Source organism: Neoarius graeffei, chromosome 27 (genome assembly GCF_027579695.1).
Source record: "Neoarius graeffei isolate fNeoGra1 chromosome 27, fNeoGra1.pri, whole genome shotgun sequence".
Classification (NCBI taxonomy): Eukaryota; Metazoa; Chordata; class Actinopteri; order Siluriformes; family Ariidae; genus Neoarius; species Neoarius graeffei.
Window position 1 is genome coordinate 25,034,673 of NC_083595.1, and position 16,323 is coordinate 25,050,995.

At 44.8% G+C, this 16,323-nt stretch overlaps 1 pseudogene; it reads left to right on the forward strand.

Moving 5' to 3' along the window:
* Window positions 1-243: 243 nt before the first annotated feature.
* Window positions 244-11,360, forward strand: LOC132875000 (high choriolytic enzyme 2-like; annotated as a pseudogene).
* Window positions 11,361-16,323: the final 4,963 nt, after the last annotated feature.

Below are 16,323 nucleotides of genomic sequence, written 5' to 3' on the forward strand. Positions count from 1 at the left end.
GGAACAATTTATTCACAAACAGGCAGGCATACAGATAAAAAACATCCAGCAAAGGCAGGGTCATGAAACAGGCAAGGGTCATCTGAGGTGCAAACAGAGGTAAGGAGGAAGGCAGAGTCCAAATAAGCAAAAAAAAGTCAAAACCAGAGAAATGAGACAGAGATACAAGGCTCAGTACCATGAGACAATAGGTACCACACGTATACCTCGCAAAGTCTGTGTGCTTGCAGAATCCTTATAAGCATGCACCATGATTGTGCTCTGATCAGGAACAGGTGCATGGTAATTAGTCCTTGCAGCGTGTGCTGCACACACAACTCAAATGCACATGGATGTGACAAAAGGCAGGTGGTAATGAATTATTTCCTTATTATTACAGTCTGTGGGCCGTGACTGCATAATTTCTAAATTCATATTTCAATTCTCTGTTCTACGGAATCCTCCTGGGGTCAGCTGAGGAAAAAAAGAGCCATATGTAAATCTGGACTCTTGGTTTATAAGCCAAGATTCATAATCCATGCCCATAGAATCTGTGCCTACAGATTTATAGACCATTCCCACAGATTTGTAAACCATGTGCATGGATTTGCAAAGACTGTCTTCTTCAGAGAACAAGGAATGGAGCATTAAATACAACATTACACAACAAAAGCTATGACACATCCAATGCAAAACATAATATAGCATTAAATCTTCCCTTAAATCTAGATAAATTGGACTTACTTGGTGGATGAGGTTGCTGTCGAAATGCTCCATTCTTTGTTCTCTTAAAAAAGAAGTTGTTTGCAAATCCATGTGCACAGTTTACAAATCTCTGGGCACAGTTTGCAAAACCGTTGACATAGATTACAAATCCGAGAGCATGGTTTATAAACCATGAGTACAGATATACCCATGGTTCCTTTTTTCTTAGCTGACACTAGAAGAGCTCCATATTATCAGGCCCAAAACAAGAAAAGTTTGAACCTTTCTTAAACTTTTAAAAATTAAATTATCGGTAACCAACCTTGATTTTAAAAACGTTTTAAGGCGGCATCTCTTTTCTTCATTAGGTCCCAGAGGTCATTGTTAAACCAGGGGAGATTTTGTTTTGATTTTGGTTTCTGTGTCAGTGTTTTACTAATATATCTTTATAGGCTGTTACCAAGTCATTGCATGAATGTTCACATGATTTACTTCCAATAATTTCATTCCATTGTACCTGCTTTAGATCATGCTCAACTAATTTTAGATTTTTATTTGGAATGGAGGATATACTGTTGTGACTTATAGAGTTGAGATTCCTTGACTTAGTTAACTTCCTGGCAGTCAGTGTGAGGTTGTGATCTGACAGACCAGTGACTAAGTTATAAGTTTTAATAATCCTATCTGGTTTATTGGTCAAAACTAAGTCTAATAATGTTTGTGACGATTTCGTAATTCTTGTGGGTTTACTAATCATTTGTGTCAGCTGAAAGGCACTGGCAATGCTCTTTATCTTCTTCCTGCGTGCATTATCAAGCCAGTTTAGGTTAAAGTCACCCATTAGCAGGATTTCTTTCCCTTCAAGTTGTTTAAGAACAGAGAAAATGCTGTCAAAGAAATAATTTGAAGCATTTGGTGGTCGATAAACTGCAAGTATAACTAAAGACATTTCAGGTGACAGTGAGACACTAACCCCTACACACTCAAGATTTTCAACATGAATGTCTATTTGCTTGCATTGTATTTTCTCCCTTACATAAATCAAAACCCCACCACCCTTCCCCTTATTCCTATCTCTTCTAAATGTCTTATAGCCTGGAACATTAAATACAGCTACAGGAGTTGCTGGAGTTAGCCATGTTTCAGAGAGACACAGATAGTCCAAATTTGAGTCCGTCAGCAAATGCTCAAGTTGTTCAGTTTTTGAGATGATGCTGCGTATGTTTAAATGTCCGCCGAAGATGCCCTTAGGTTTTGTTTTCTTATTCCATATTACAGCAGCATGGTTTACAGTCTGAAACAGTTTGTTTTGTTTTTGTTTTAAAGCCGCGGCGGTTGTTCGCAGAGTGTTATGTTTACATGAGGAAAGTTCCGAAGTCTGTATGAGATCAGCGTTATCCACAGTGTTTGTAGCATTGATGTTGTTACCTCGTAACCCAGCGAGAGGAATGTCCAGGCTCGTCGTTGATGTTACTGCTAGTCCATGGCCTTGATCCAAAATGCCCAGGCTCCTCGTTGATGTTTCCGCACATCCATGGGCGTGATGAAGTGTCTGTCTAAAATCACCATTTATCACACTGTTTGTTGAAGTGTTGTTGTTGTTAGGCCTACCTCGTAACCCAGTGAGAGGAATGCTCATTGATGTTACCGTTGGTCCATGGCCTTCACCCACGGAAGTGGCCGCTGTTGTTGTTATCGCACATCCATAGGCTAGTTGAAGTGTAGGCCCTAGACTGTCCACCCGCTGCGGTTCCGCTGGCACTACGGGTCCAGGATTCAGATGAATATCTCCACATTACAGCAAAAATAAACAGAGCACAATGGAGTAGCTCTGCTTAGCTGGCACCGGGGTCACGCTCTGCCTACACCGTTTAACATTCCACTCGCACCGAGCTTGTCCATTAACAAGGATGTTGGCGTATAGGATGGATTCACTCCATGAAGTCAACGGGAGGCTAGCTGCGTAATTCCCAGGAGTTGTAACGAGTGGATATGAGCGTCCACAAGCAGCAGACCTGTTTCCCCACATTTGTGTAACCGTGAGGAACAGAACCAAAACGACCAAACGCAAGTACTCACTGATTTTTGAGTTTTTGCAAGACAATTTCTGTAATGTCCAGTTTTTAGAATCATTTTGGTGATCAGGCGGTTTCCCAGATAGTTTTAGGAAAGGTGAAGCGGCAGCGCCTGCAAGTCTACCGCAACTACCGTCCGTCATCCATCATTACATTTTGATACATTTTGATAATAAAATTTCTCATTGAAGGAAATATACCATAGGGCTAGCTCTCTGAAGTCCTTTCTAGCTTGTATTATTTAGTCTTCCTTTAGTTTAGTAAAACAGACTGTAGACATTTTCTGAAGAAGTTTCTGAAAAATAATGCATGTACTATGAATCCCAGTGTCAACAATTGTTTTCCTGAACAGGAAAGTCAAAGGATGAGTTTACCATTATACAAGGTGACATAGCGGTATACACTGGGCTTCAGAATGCAGATCCATGTACTTCTCATCGGTGCAAATGACTTAAGGGCAGGGATGGGAAGGTTAAAGTGCCCTACATCATCTCTCGGCAGTATTGGGAGTATCACTTTTGACTTGGCTTCAAAGTAATATTTATTAGTGCTTGATTAGTTATCTTTACCTGCGACCCTGTACAGGATAAGCGGCTACAGATAATGGATGGATAGTTATCTTTAACACCTTCTCTCTTTCCAACAGCACGCTCTGAAAGAGGTGTTATATAGCGTGCACTGAGGTCCTTTGAAAATTCAACCTGTGTCCAATTCCAGCTTCGCACCAATGAAGAAGACTATGTTCATATACTCCCAGACAATGGGTATGTCAACAATCCTAATATTGGTGACCATTTTACAGAAACATTTTCTCAAACATTTACTTTAACTGGGCGGCACGGTGGTGTAGTGGTTAGCGCTGTCGCCTCACAGCAAGAAGGTCCTGGGTTCGAGCCCCGGGGCCGGCGAGGGCCTTTCTGTGCGGAGTTTGCATGTTCTCCCCGTGTCCGCGTGGGTTTCCTCCGGGTGCTCCGGTTTCCCCCACAGTCCAAAGACATGCAGGTTAGGTTAACTGGTGACTCTAAATTGACTGTAGGTGTGAATGGTTGTCTGTGTCTATGTGTCAGCCCTGTGATGACCTGGCGACTTGTCCAGGGTGTACCCCGCCTTTCGCCCGTAGTCAGTTGGGATAGGCTCCAGCTTGCCTGCGACCCTGTAGAAGGATAAAGCGGCTAGAGATAATGAGATGAGATGAGATTTACTTTAACTCCCATTTAGCTCTCATGTAATGAGAGCAGTCTTGTGAATTTATTCTTTGCTGTACAGGTGCTTCTCTTTTGTGGGTCGCAGAGGTGGAAGGCAGGTTGTGTCCCTACAACGAAATGGCTGTTTACCATCACATTGTCCAACATGAGCTTCTTCATGCTCTGGGCTTTAATCATGAACAGACTCATAGTGACCGCGACAATCATGTCAGAATCCTATTACAAAATGTAATACGTGGTGAGCACAGCAGGAATTTCTCAGTTTTGTTAATAAAGTTTGTTTACTTCTGTTCTATACTTGACTATGATAGTGAACATTTGAACTTAAACTTTGGTAAAAAAAAAAAAAAGGTGGTATATATGCTATTCATGGCAGCTGAAGCTTCCTAGTTCAAATTAATGCAACAATACAATGTCAACTGCAACCATTAAAAGTGGTTTCTTTATTTTTCCATATATATACAGATATATATACACTCTTGTAACAGTTCGGAGTTGGTGGGTGGAGCACAGAGGACGGCAGGACAGAAATAAGGTTTGACAGAATGTTTTATTTCTACACTTTTCAGCATAACAATGGATGTGTACTTTGCAGACACACACTCTCAGCGTCTGGGTCAGGAAGAGCTCTCTTCCGCTCTCGCTCTCCCTCCTTATATAGGGCGCGGTCACTGGGAAGACACACAAACACAGGTTAATTGCTCTCAGGTGTAGTGATTCTGCCACTTACCTTCCCTGACTCTGCCCTCCTGTCACAGACCGGCGCTTGACCACGCCCCCGCTGCCACATACCCCCACCGCCCGACTCAGGCCGGGCGGCTGTCCGGTCTGCAGCTGACTCCCCCCCCCGACGGGAGAGGAAGATCGCCATGACCATCTGCTCCCCCGGCCTGTGGACCACCTTAAAATTGAAGGGTTGGAGTGCCAGATACCAACAGGTGATCCACGCGTTGGCATCCTTCATGCGGTGGAGCCACTGGAGGGGCGCGTGGTCCGAACAGAGGGTGAAAGGGCGCCCCAGCAGGTAGTAGCGGAGGGCGAGGACCGCCCACTTGATCGCCAGACACTCTTTCTCGATAGTGCTGTAGCGCCCCTCACGCACTGACACCTTCCTGCTAATGTACAGGACAGGGCGGTCCTCCCCCTCCACCTCCTGGGACAAAACCGCCCCCAGCCCTCAGTCCGACGCATCGGTCTGCAACATAAAAGGGAGAGAAAAGTCAGGGGGGTGTAATAGTGGCCCCCCACACAGTGCAGCCTTTACCTCAGTAAAAGCCCGCTGGCATTGCTCCGTCCACTGGACCGGATCTGGTGCCCCCTTTTTAGTAAGATCAGTCAGCGGGCTGGTGACATCCGAATACAGTGTTGCTTGAAAGTTTGTGAACCCTTTAGAATTTTCTATATTTCTGCATAAATATGACCTAAAACATCATCAGATTTTTACACAAGTCCTAAAAGTAGATAAAGAGAACCCAGTTAAACAAATGAGACAAAAATATTATACTTGGTTGTTTATTTATTGAGGAAAATTATCTAATATTACATATCTGTGAGTGGCAAAAGTATGTGAACCTTTACTTTCAGTATCTGGTGTGACCCCCTTGTGCAGCAATAACTGCAACTAAACGCTTCCAGTAACTGTTGATCAGTCCTGCACACCGGCTGGGAGGAATTTTAGCCCGTTCCTCTGTACAGAACAGCTTCAACTCTGGGATGTTGGTGGGTTTCCTCACATGAACTGCTTGCTTCAGGTCCTTCCATAACATTTCCATTGGATTAAGGTCAGGGCTTTGACTTGGCCATTCCAAAACGTTAACTTTATTCTTCTTTAACCGTTCATTGGTAGAACGACTTGTGTGCTTAGGGTCGTTGTCTTGCTGCATGACCCACCTTCTCTTGAAATTCAGTTCATGGACAGATGGCCTGACATTTTCCTTTAGAATTCGCTGGTATAATTCAGAATTCATTGTTCCATCAATGATGGCAAGCCATCCTGGCCCAGATGCAGCTAAACAGGCTGAAACCATGATACTACCACCACCATGTTTCACAGATGGGATAAGGTTCTTATGCTGGAATGCAGTGTTTTCCTTTCTCTAAACATAACACTTCTCATTTAAAGCAAAAAGTTCTATTTTGGTCTCATCCATCCACAAAACATTTTTCCAATAGCCTTCTGGCTTGTCCACGTGATCTTTAGCAAACTGCAGATGAGCAGCAATATTCTTTCTGGAGAGAAGTGACTTTCTCCTTGCAACCCTGCCATGCACACTATTGCTGTTCAGTGTTCTCCTGATGGTGAACTCATGAACATTAACATTACCCAATGTGAGAAAGGCCTTCAGTTTCTTAGAAGTTACCCTGAGGTCCTTTGTGACCTCACCGACTATTACACACCTTGCTCTTGGAGTGATCTTTGTTGGTCGACCACTCCTGGGGAGGGTAACAATGGTCTTGAATTTCCTCCATTTGTACACAATCTGTCTGACTGTGGATTGGTGGAGTCCAAACTCTTTAGAGATGGTTTTGTAACATTTTCCAGCCTGATGAGCATCAACAACGCTTTTTCTGAGGTCCTCAGAAATCTCCTTTGTTCGTGCCATGATACACTTCCACAAACATGTGTTGTGAAGATCAGACTTTGATAGATCCCTGTTCTTTAAATAAAACAGGGTGCCCACTCACACCTGATTGTCATCCCATTGATTGAAAACACCTGACTCTAATTTCACCTTCAAATTAACTGCTAATCCTAGAGGTTCACATACTTTTGCCACTCACAGATATGTAATATTGGATCATTTTCCTCAATAAATAAATTACCAAGTATAATATTTTTGTCTCATTTGTTTAACTGGGTTCTCTTTATCTACTTTTATGACTTGTATGAAAATCTGATGATGTTTTAGGTCATATTTATGCAGAAATATAGAAAATTCTAAAGGGTTCACAAACTTTCAAGCACCACTGTAATTAGGTATAAACCTCCAATAATAGCCAGCCAGCCCCAGGAACTGTCTCACCCCCTTTTTGGTCTTGGGCCTCGGGCAGGCCGCAATTGCTGCGGTCTTGTTAATTTGGGGACGCACCTGCCCGTTGCCCAAGTGGAAGCCCAGATACCGTACTTCCACCCGCCCAATCGCACACTTCGTTGGGTTGGCTGTGAGACCCGCTCGCCTCAGCAACCTAAGGACGGCCCTTAGGTGTTCCAGGTGCCTCGGCCAGTCATTACTATATATGATGATGTCGTCGAGATAGGCGGCTGCATAGGTGGCGTGGGGGTGGAGGACCCTGTCCATCAGCCGCTGAAACGTAGCGGGCGCCCCAAACAGCCCAAATGGAAGTGTGACAAATTGGTGTAAACCAAACGGTGTGGAAAAGGCCGTTTTTTCTCGGGATAGTGGAGTCAAGGGGATCTGCCAATATCCCTTCGTCAAATCCAGTGTCGAATAAAAGCGAGTCGTGCCTAGTCGATCGAGCAGCTCGTCATTACGAGGCATTGGGTACGCGTCGAATTTAGACACCGCATTGACTTTTCTATAGTCCACACAGAACCGGACCGACCCGTTGGCCTTGGGTACCAAGACCACCGGGCTGCTCCAGTCACTGTGGGACTCCTCGACGATGCCAATTTCGAGCATGGTCTCAAGTTCTTCCCGAACCACCTTTTTTGTGTGTTCGGGTAGCCTGTAAGGGCGGCTACGCACTACCACCCCCGGGGGCGTATCTATGTGGTGCTCTATGAGGTTAGTGCGACCGGGCAGGGGCGAGAACACATCCGAAAACTTGGTCGGAGTTGGGTCGGGGAGAGGTGGTCTCCACAGGGGACCGGAGAGGTACGTGATGCCAATGCCCCTTTTTGAACCTCCGGCCCCAGCTCCGCCTTCTCCGGAACCACCGACACCAACGCCACGGGGACCTCCTCGTTCCAGAGTTTAAGCAGATTGAGGTGGTAAATCTGTAGCACCCCACCCCTGTCCGTTCGCCTCACCTCATAGTCGACGTCCCCGACTTGCCGTGTGACCTCAAAGGGTCCTTGCCACTTGGCGATCAATTTGGAGCTCGACGTGGGCAACAGTACGAGTACCTTATCTCCTGGTGTGAACTCTCTAAGGCGCGTACTCTTGTTGTACAGGCAGGCTTGCCGTTCCTGGGCCTGCCGCAAATCATCCTGAGTTAGGTGGGTGAGTGTGTGGAGTTTTGCACGCAGGTCCATAATGTATTGAATTTCGTTCTTGCTTTGTGAAGGTCCCTCCTCCCAATTTTCCCACAGCACGTCTAGGATGCCGTGCGGCTTACGCCCATGTAATAATTTGAACGGGGATAACCCCGTGGAGGCTTGGGGAACCTCTCGCACTGAGAACAACAAGGGCTCGAGCCACTTATCCCAATTACGTGCGTCCTCACTTACGAATTTTTTAATAATATTTTTGAGGATGCGATTGAACCGTTCCACTAAACCGTCCGTTTGTGGGTGATACACACTGGTGCGGATCGGCTTAACCCCCAATAACCCATACAGTTCGCACAGTGTCCGTGACATAAATGTAGTGCCTTGATCAGTCAGAATCTCTTTCGGGATTCCAACTCGGGAGATGTCACGGAAGAGTGCCTTTGCAATACTGCGTGCTGAGATATTGCGCAGAGGCACTGCTTCCGGGTATCACGTTGCATAGTCCACCAGAACTAATATAAAGCGGTACCCTCGTGCTGACCAATCTAATGGCCCGACGAGATCCATCCCAATTCTCTCAAACGGGGTCTCGATTAACGGTAGAGGGCGCAAAGGCGCTTTTGGAATGGCCACTGGATTTACTAACTGGCATTCGCGGCATGCCGTACACCACCTACGAACATTGCTGCGAATCCCCAGACAATAGAATTGGGCCATTATTCGGGCTAGTGTTTTATCCTGCCCTAAGTGTCCAGCCATGGGATTAAAGTGAATTAAAAGCTTCGTGAATCTTCGGAATTAAAAGCTGCGTGACTCGCTCTTTAGTTTGAGTGTCCTGCATCACTCGGTATAGTCTATCCTTCATAATTGCGAAGTAGGGGAAGGACGGGGTGGCGTTCAGCTGGAGCGTTTGACCATCGATTACTCTCACTTGGTCAAACGAATGTCGCAGAGTCTCGTCTCATGATTGTTCTAATGGGAAATCCGCGAGGGATTCCCCAATAGAGAGAGGAGGAGCCGGCGGCTCCTCACTCTGACCCGGAGATGACATAGACGGCTCTGTGACAGCTGCATCCACCAAAGCCACACTGGGACCTCCCCCTGTCAAATGGCAGGACCCACTCTTTACTAAGTGTGTCATTAAACCCCAAAATCCTGGCCAATCAGTCCCCAAAATCAAAGAGTAGGTAAGGCGAGGATTAACCGCCGCCTTCACTATAAATTTTTCCCCTCTGAAAAAAATGTGGACCGACACCAAAGGGTAGCTGTAAACATCCCTGTGCACACACAACACCTTCACTCCCTGTGCTCCCCCCAATGCCTTGTTTTGCACCAGGTTTTGGTGAATTGAGGTCTGGTTACAACCAGAATCCACCAACACCTGATATGTATCCCCTTGGATACTCACCGGTATGTGATATGCTCTGGCCCGATTGAGGGCGGCCTCTGGTGCATCGGGGATCCGAACCACCGTGCCCACTTCCATTGCCGTGCACTGCTGTTGAAGGTGGCCCTGCTCCCCGCAGCGCCAGCAAACCGGCCCGGGCTTTCCGTCTGCACCGGTGATCTGGGGCTCACTCACCTGAGGTGGGGGAGAGACAGACACAGAAGGGAGAAACGGGAGGGCACCACGGGTGCGGCGGGCTGGCTGGGGTGGTGCCGGCCCCCGCCTCCACGGTGGGGGAATGGGGCGAGGACGAGACACAGGAGGAGGAAGAGATAGAGAGGGGAGAAGAGAAGATGCCATCTTGTCCTGCCGCCAGGACAGTCACCAAGTGGTCCTCCGCCAGCTCGACTGCCTGATCCAGCGACGCCGGGCGGTGGCACCGGACCCACTCCGCAGTTCCTGCTGGCAAGCGAGCGACGAACTGTTCCAGCACCACCTGGTCGATGATTCCCTCGGCATCGCAGTTGTTTGCCCTCAGCCATCGCCAGCAGGCGTCCCGGAGCTGCTGGCCAAACGCAAACGGCCGGCCGACTTCCTCCAAGCGCAACACGCAGAAGCGCTGGCGCTGCTGTTCTGGGGTGCACCCCACACGCTGGAGGATGGCCCAGCAGAGGTCCGCGTAGGTCGGTCGGCGGGGAGCTGTAGCGCGGCCAGCTGTGCCTCTCCCATGATAAGGGGGAGGAGGCGCACCACGTGCTGCTCCATCGGCCACCCCGAGGCTTCGGTGACTTGCTCGAAGAGCGTGATGAACGCCTCGGGGTCGTCCTGCGGGCCCATCTTGGTGACGGTGAGGGGAGACGGGCCCGCGGTAGGAGCGCTGGTGGACCCCGACGACGTGAGGAGGTGCCGGAACGCCTCTCGATCTTCTTGTTGGTCCAACACCAGGGCCTCGAACCGCTGTTCTTGCTCCTTTCGGAGGGTGAGTAGCACCTGGTGCTGGCTTTGCTGGGCTGTGGCGAGGGCGTGGACCAGTTCAGCAAACGGGGAGGACTCCATGGGGTTGGGAGGCTGCTGTGCTCCAGATCCCGGGTTTCGGCACCACTGTAACAGTTCGGAGTTGGTGTGTGGAGCACAGAGGACAGCAGGACAGAGATAAGGTTTAACAGAATGTTTTATTTCTACACTTTTCAGCATAACAATGGATGTGTACTTTGCAGACACACACTCTCAGCGTCTGGGTCAGGAAGAGCTCTCTTCCGCTCTCGCTCTCCCTCCTTATATAGGGCGCGGTCACTGGGAAGACATACAAACACAGGTTAATTGCTCTCAGGTGTAGTGATTCTGCCACTTACCTTCCCTGACTCCACCCTCCTGTCACAGACCGGCGCTTGACCACGCCCCCGCTGCCACAACCCTTTTTTGTCTTGAGAACATTTAAATGTATGAATGTTTAAAAATGTACTTTAGGTCACATTAGAAGTGTTTGTTCTGACAGTCAAAGAAGACAAATGAAACAACAATGTAATTATGTGATTAATATATTCATAGGAAAAGAGCACAATTTTGATAAAATCAACACCAACAATTTGAACACTCCATATGACTACAATTCTGTCATGCACTATTCAAGGTGAAGTATTATACTCTTTCTTTTTATTTCCATACCTTATTGTTCTGATGTGACAGTAATAATTAACACATTGTGTTGGTCCAGGTTTGCTTTCTCCAGGAACAGGGAGCCAACCATCATCCCTATACCAGACAATAATGGACGTGCCACTGAGATGAGCCGCAATGATATTCTACGGATTAACAGGCTCTACAACTACTGTTAAATGAGCTAATCTTAACATCACCAGTGTATTTAAAATGCTTTTAGAAACTGTTTGCAACAATTTTGAAAAGTCTCTGCTCTTGATGTAGTCTGATGGTGTTTCCCCCCTCAAATTTCAGAAATTAAAAAGAAAAAAAAAATTTGCAAAAGCAGCCATCTGAGCACATTTTACTAAGAGTTTAATGTAACTTTTGATGGTTTCTCCATTTTGTTATTATGGGTTTATATTCAGTTTTCAACCAGTGTTTGATTTAAGATGCAGCTCATAACAACAATGATTAAGACAGTAGAAAGATTGAAAGAGAAAAAGAGCTCATCAGCCCATTTAACATCACTGTGCATAAAATCACTAAACATTTAACTGTTTGACTTGGAAACCAGACAGACAGGAATGTTTTGGCTTTGATATGCCATCTGTAGATGTTGCTTTTATTCCTCCAAATGTACATAAATAATGCAGGCAAATATGTGAGCAATGCTGCTCACATTGCTGCTGCTTCTGCATGTGCAGCTGCTCTGCTACATATCAGGCTGCATCACACAAGAATAATCCACATACCTATAGATAATCTCCAAAGCAGATAGAAATTTATGAACTCTTTATAGCATTACCATGAATTCTGCTTGGTGACACACAAACAAAAAAATCATCAAACAAACTAAGCAAGTTACCTCTTAATACAAGTGTGTTACTTTTTACAAACACAACCCAGCTCTCATCCTAATCTCATGAGAGCAGTGATCACCTTCTATTCCCCCTTACATTTCCTCCCAAACACATACCATCTTACACACACTCTTGCAAAACAAGAATGCACATTTTGCAGAAGGCACATTTCTAACATTTCTTCACTAAATTTAATAATTATGCAATAGATTTATTTGGGGCGGCACGGTGGTGTAGTGGTTAGCGCTGTCGCCTCACAGCAAGAAGGTCTGGGTTTGAGCCCTGTGGCCGACGAGGGCCTTTCTGTGCGGAGTTTGCATGTTCTTCCCGTGTCTGCGTGGGTTTCCTCCGGGTGCTCCGGTTTCCCCCACAGTCCAAAGACATGCAGGTTAGGTTAACCGGTGACTCTAAACTGACTGTAGGTGTGAGTGTGAATGATTGTCTGTGTCTATGTGTCAGCCCTGTGATGACCTGGCGACTTGTCCAGGGTGTACCCCGCCTTTCGCCCATAGTCAGCTGGGATAGGCTCCAGCTTGCCTGCGACCCTGTAGAACAGGATAAAGCGGCTAGAGATAATGAGAATGAGATAAGATTTATTTGTTTATACATGCAAATAGTAAGAATAAAACAAAACATCCTCCACAGTGAAAGGAATATTCATTTGGTTTTTATGTTTGTTTGTTGCACATACATACTGCATGATATTACCTCCACCAAGGAGGTTATGTTTTCGGTAGCGTTGGTTTGTTTGTTTGTTTATCTGTTAGCAACATTATGGAAAAAGTTATGAATGGATTGCACTGAAATTTTTTCCAGAGGTGTGACTGGGCACAAGTAACATCTCATCTCATCTCATTATCTCTAGCCGCTTTATCCTTCTACAGGGTCGCAGGCAAGCTGGAGCCTATCCCAGCTGACTACGGGCAAAAGGCGGGGTACACCCTGGACAAGTCGCCAGGTCATCACAGGGCTGACACATAGACACAGACAACCATTCACACTCACATTCACACCTACGGTCAATTTAGAGTCACCAGTTAACCTAACATGCATGTCTTTGGACTGTGGGGGAAACCGGAGCACCCGGAGGAAACCCACGCGGACACGGGGAGAACATGCAAACTCCACACAGAAAGGCCCTCGCCGGACCCGGGGTTCGAACCCAGGACCTTCTTGCTGTGAGGCGACAGCGCTAACCACTACACCACCGTGCCGCCAGCACAAGTAACAATCCATTAAATTTTGCCGGTGATCCGGATCACCTTCTGGATCCAGGTTTTTTTTAAAGGATTATTTATCATTGCGAGATGAGCTGCTTGGCAGAGGTCTGCACTCTCCGAGTGCTTTTCTAGTTAATATCATAAAATGTTCAAATGCTACAGTATTCCTAAATTATAAACCTAGATTTTATGGTGTTTCAAGATGATCAATTTCTTCAAGTTTACAGATTCTATATACGGTACAGTAGCTGCTAATTGTTTCTCTCATAAACAGACATTTACATTTAAACATAAATTTAAACATGAATTCTCATAAATTTTGTTCCTACCACACATAAAAATAATGGATTGCACTGATCTGTAGTCATGACTTTTGTTGGAATGAAAATTTATTTGGAATCCCTTAGGAATTATGTTGTCTCTCAGTCATCACTGAATAAAGATAACTGACAAAACTCGTTAGAAATTTACACAATCCTCCTTATTCACTGAGATTCTGGTTGCATTTCAATCTGAAGAATCCAGGAAGTAACTGCAATTACTGCAATGTATTTGTTTATTTGAATCTCCTATCAAACAATGTTAGCATAATTCTAGCTCTGTATTTATTTACTTTTGAGGTAATTTTCCCTAATGCAGTATTTATCACCAATATTTAAATAACAAAGTAAGGCCATGCCCTTAATAAATAGTCTACTTCATCCCTTGAATGTGATGTCAATACTATACTTTCCTTCTTTTTATTTACATGACACTGAGCTGACAATTGTAACTAAAGTAAAATACTTGGGTCATATTCTTAGAAATGATTCATGTGATGATGATGATATTCAGCGTCAATGTTGCAAACTGTATGCTCAAGCGAATATGCTGGCACGTAAATTTTATATGTGTAGCAATGATGTCAAAATATCTCTGTTTAGAACATACTGTACTCCACTGTATACAGCTCACCTTTGGTGTAGCTATAGCAAAGCAAAGATGAATAAGATCAGGGTGGCATATAATGATGCACTTAGAATCTTGCTTAAGACGCCTAGGTGGGAAAGTGCAAGTGCGCTGTTTGTAACTGCAAATGTACCCACGTTCCAGGCTCTAATGAGAAACCTCATGTATAAATGTATGTGTAGGTTAACAGTATCAAGAAATGCCATCATAATGTGTTTGACTAATATTAAGGAAAGTGACACCCAATACTGTTCTGACATTTGGAAATAAGAGCCAATTGTATGTATTTTTAAGCTGATTTCTTTTTTAGTGTGTGTGTGTGTGTGTGTGTCTGTGCGTGTGTGTGTGTGTGTGTATATGAATAAATTATAATGTGTTTGTTTCTTGTATGTACAATTTTGGACCTTGAGTCTGTAAATAAAGTTTATATATAATACTAATGCTAATGTCACCTACCATACTTGCCTAACTAGAGAGCCAATCTTGACTAATTTAGACTGATCTTGCATAATACTCCTTTAAATACTGTAATATGATAGACTAACATTTATTTTTATCATTAAGTGTAGCCTAAAAATATTGAAGCTGGAAATTTAATTACCGCCACCAACTTTGTGAGAGGAGATTATGTTTTTGTCTCTGTTTTATTTGTTTGTCTGTTTCCAATGTAATTCAAAAAGTCGTGAACGGATTTTGATTAAAAATTTTGAGGAAAGGTGAGGACCAAGGAACAATTGATTAGGTTTTGATACGTACCGGGATAGGCCCTGTGATGACCTGGCGACTTGTCCAGGGTGTACCCCGCCTTTCGCCCGTAGTCAGCTGGGATAGGCTCCAGCTTGCCTGCGACCCTGTAGAACAGGATAAAGCGGCTAGAGATAATGAGATGAGAATGAGACGTACCTGGATATGTATCCAGGATTTTTTTGTCTGTTCCCAACGTAACTCAAAAAGTAGTGACTGGATCTTAATTAAATTTGGTGTACAGCTTTAGTATTATACTCAGTTCAAGTAATTTGATTTTGATGTTGGTAATATGTGGCTTGGTGGAGGTATGCACTCTACAGAGTGCCCTTCTAGTTTGTAACCAGTGGTGTCGTGGAGATTTTTAAAGTGGGGGTACGCGATTCGTGACGTCATCGATTTGATATCATGTCAGAAGCGGTAGCCTTTGTTTGGTCGCCTATGTTTGGTATGAATGATTTGTATAAATGTTACGTTCTTTTAACAACACAAGAGGGCACAAGAAGACACTTTTTTTCAGACATTTTTATGTGTGCAATTTTCATTCGTGTTTGTCAGTACACCCCAACTGTTATGGCGAAAAGCTGCGGTTTATTTTGTCTCCAATAAATATGCCGAAATGGCTAAAGAGGAACAAATTCGCCTTCTCCTTCCGAATGCATCGTCGTAGACAGCACCACTCTGCTGCTAGAACTCAACATAAACCTTGCATAGGTTTAACATGGACTATCAGGCGTGAAGCCAAAATATTGGAAATTATGATACACAAACACCTTTGTTCATGTTCGATTCATGTTCATTTGAGCCGAGCTGCATTCGGAATTCAATATTTTTACTAGCCTACTTACTGCCGTGGCAACAGCTACAGCATGTGTCCAGAAGTTCAAAAAAAGTCACGTCACTCACGCACATCGCATACAAACCAGCAATGGGCTGAAATTTATTATAAAAGGAATCGAATAAATCAAGCATTTAGTCTGGCGCGATTGAGGCACCTGCGTATACAAAATACATGACATGCAGCCATTGGGTTAAGCCCTACCATGCACTCCTTCTTAAAGACTTGAGTATTTCTTTAAATTTATTGTCATTTCACATTTTTGGATGTACAACAAAACACTAAACAGGAAGGCCACAAAGATTATGAATTTCAAATCATATATACAGTATAATACAGTATGTGGTGAAATTATCCGCGTAAGGATGACCAGGCAGGCGATTATATCAGTTCTGTTGCCCTCTCGGTGCTGCTACCATGAACGCCCGGAAATCGCACACACACACACAGAGAGAGAGAGAGAGAGAGTGTGTGACTGGTTATGATTGGTGATGGTGGCTCACTCAAGGTCGCTGGATTTGGTGTCGCCGGTGTCGGAATGCTTTTT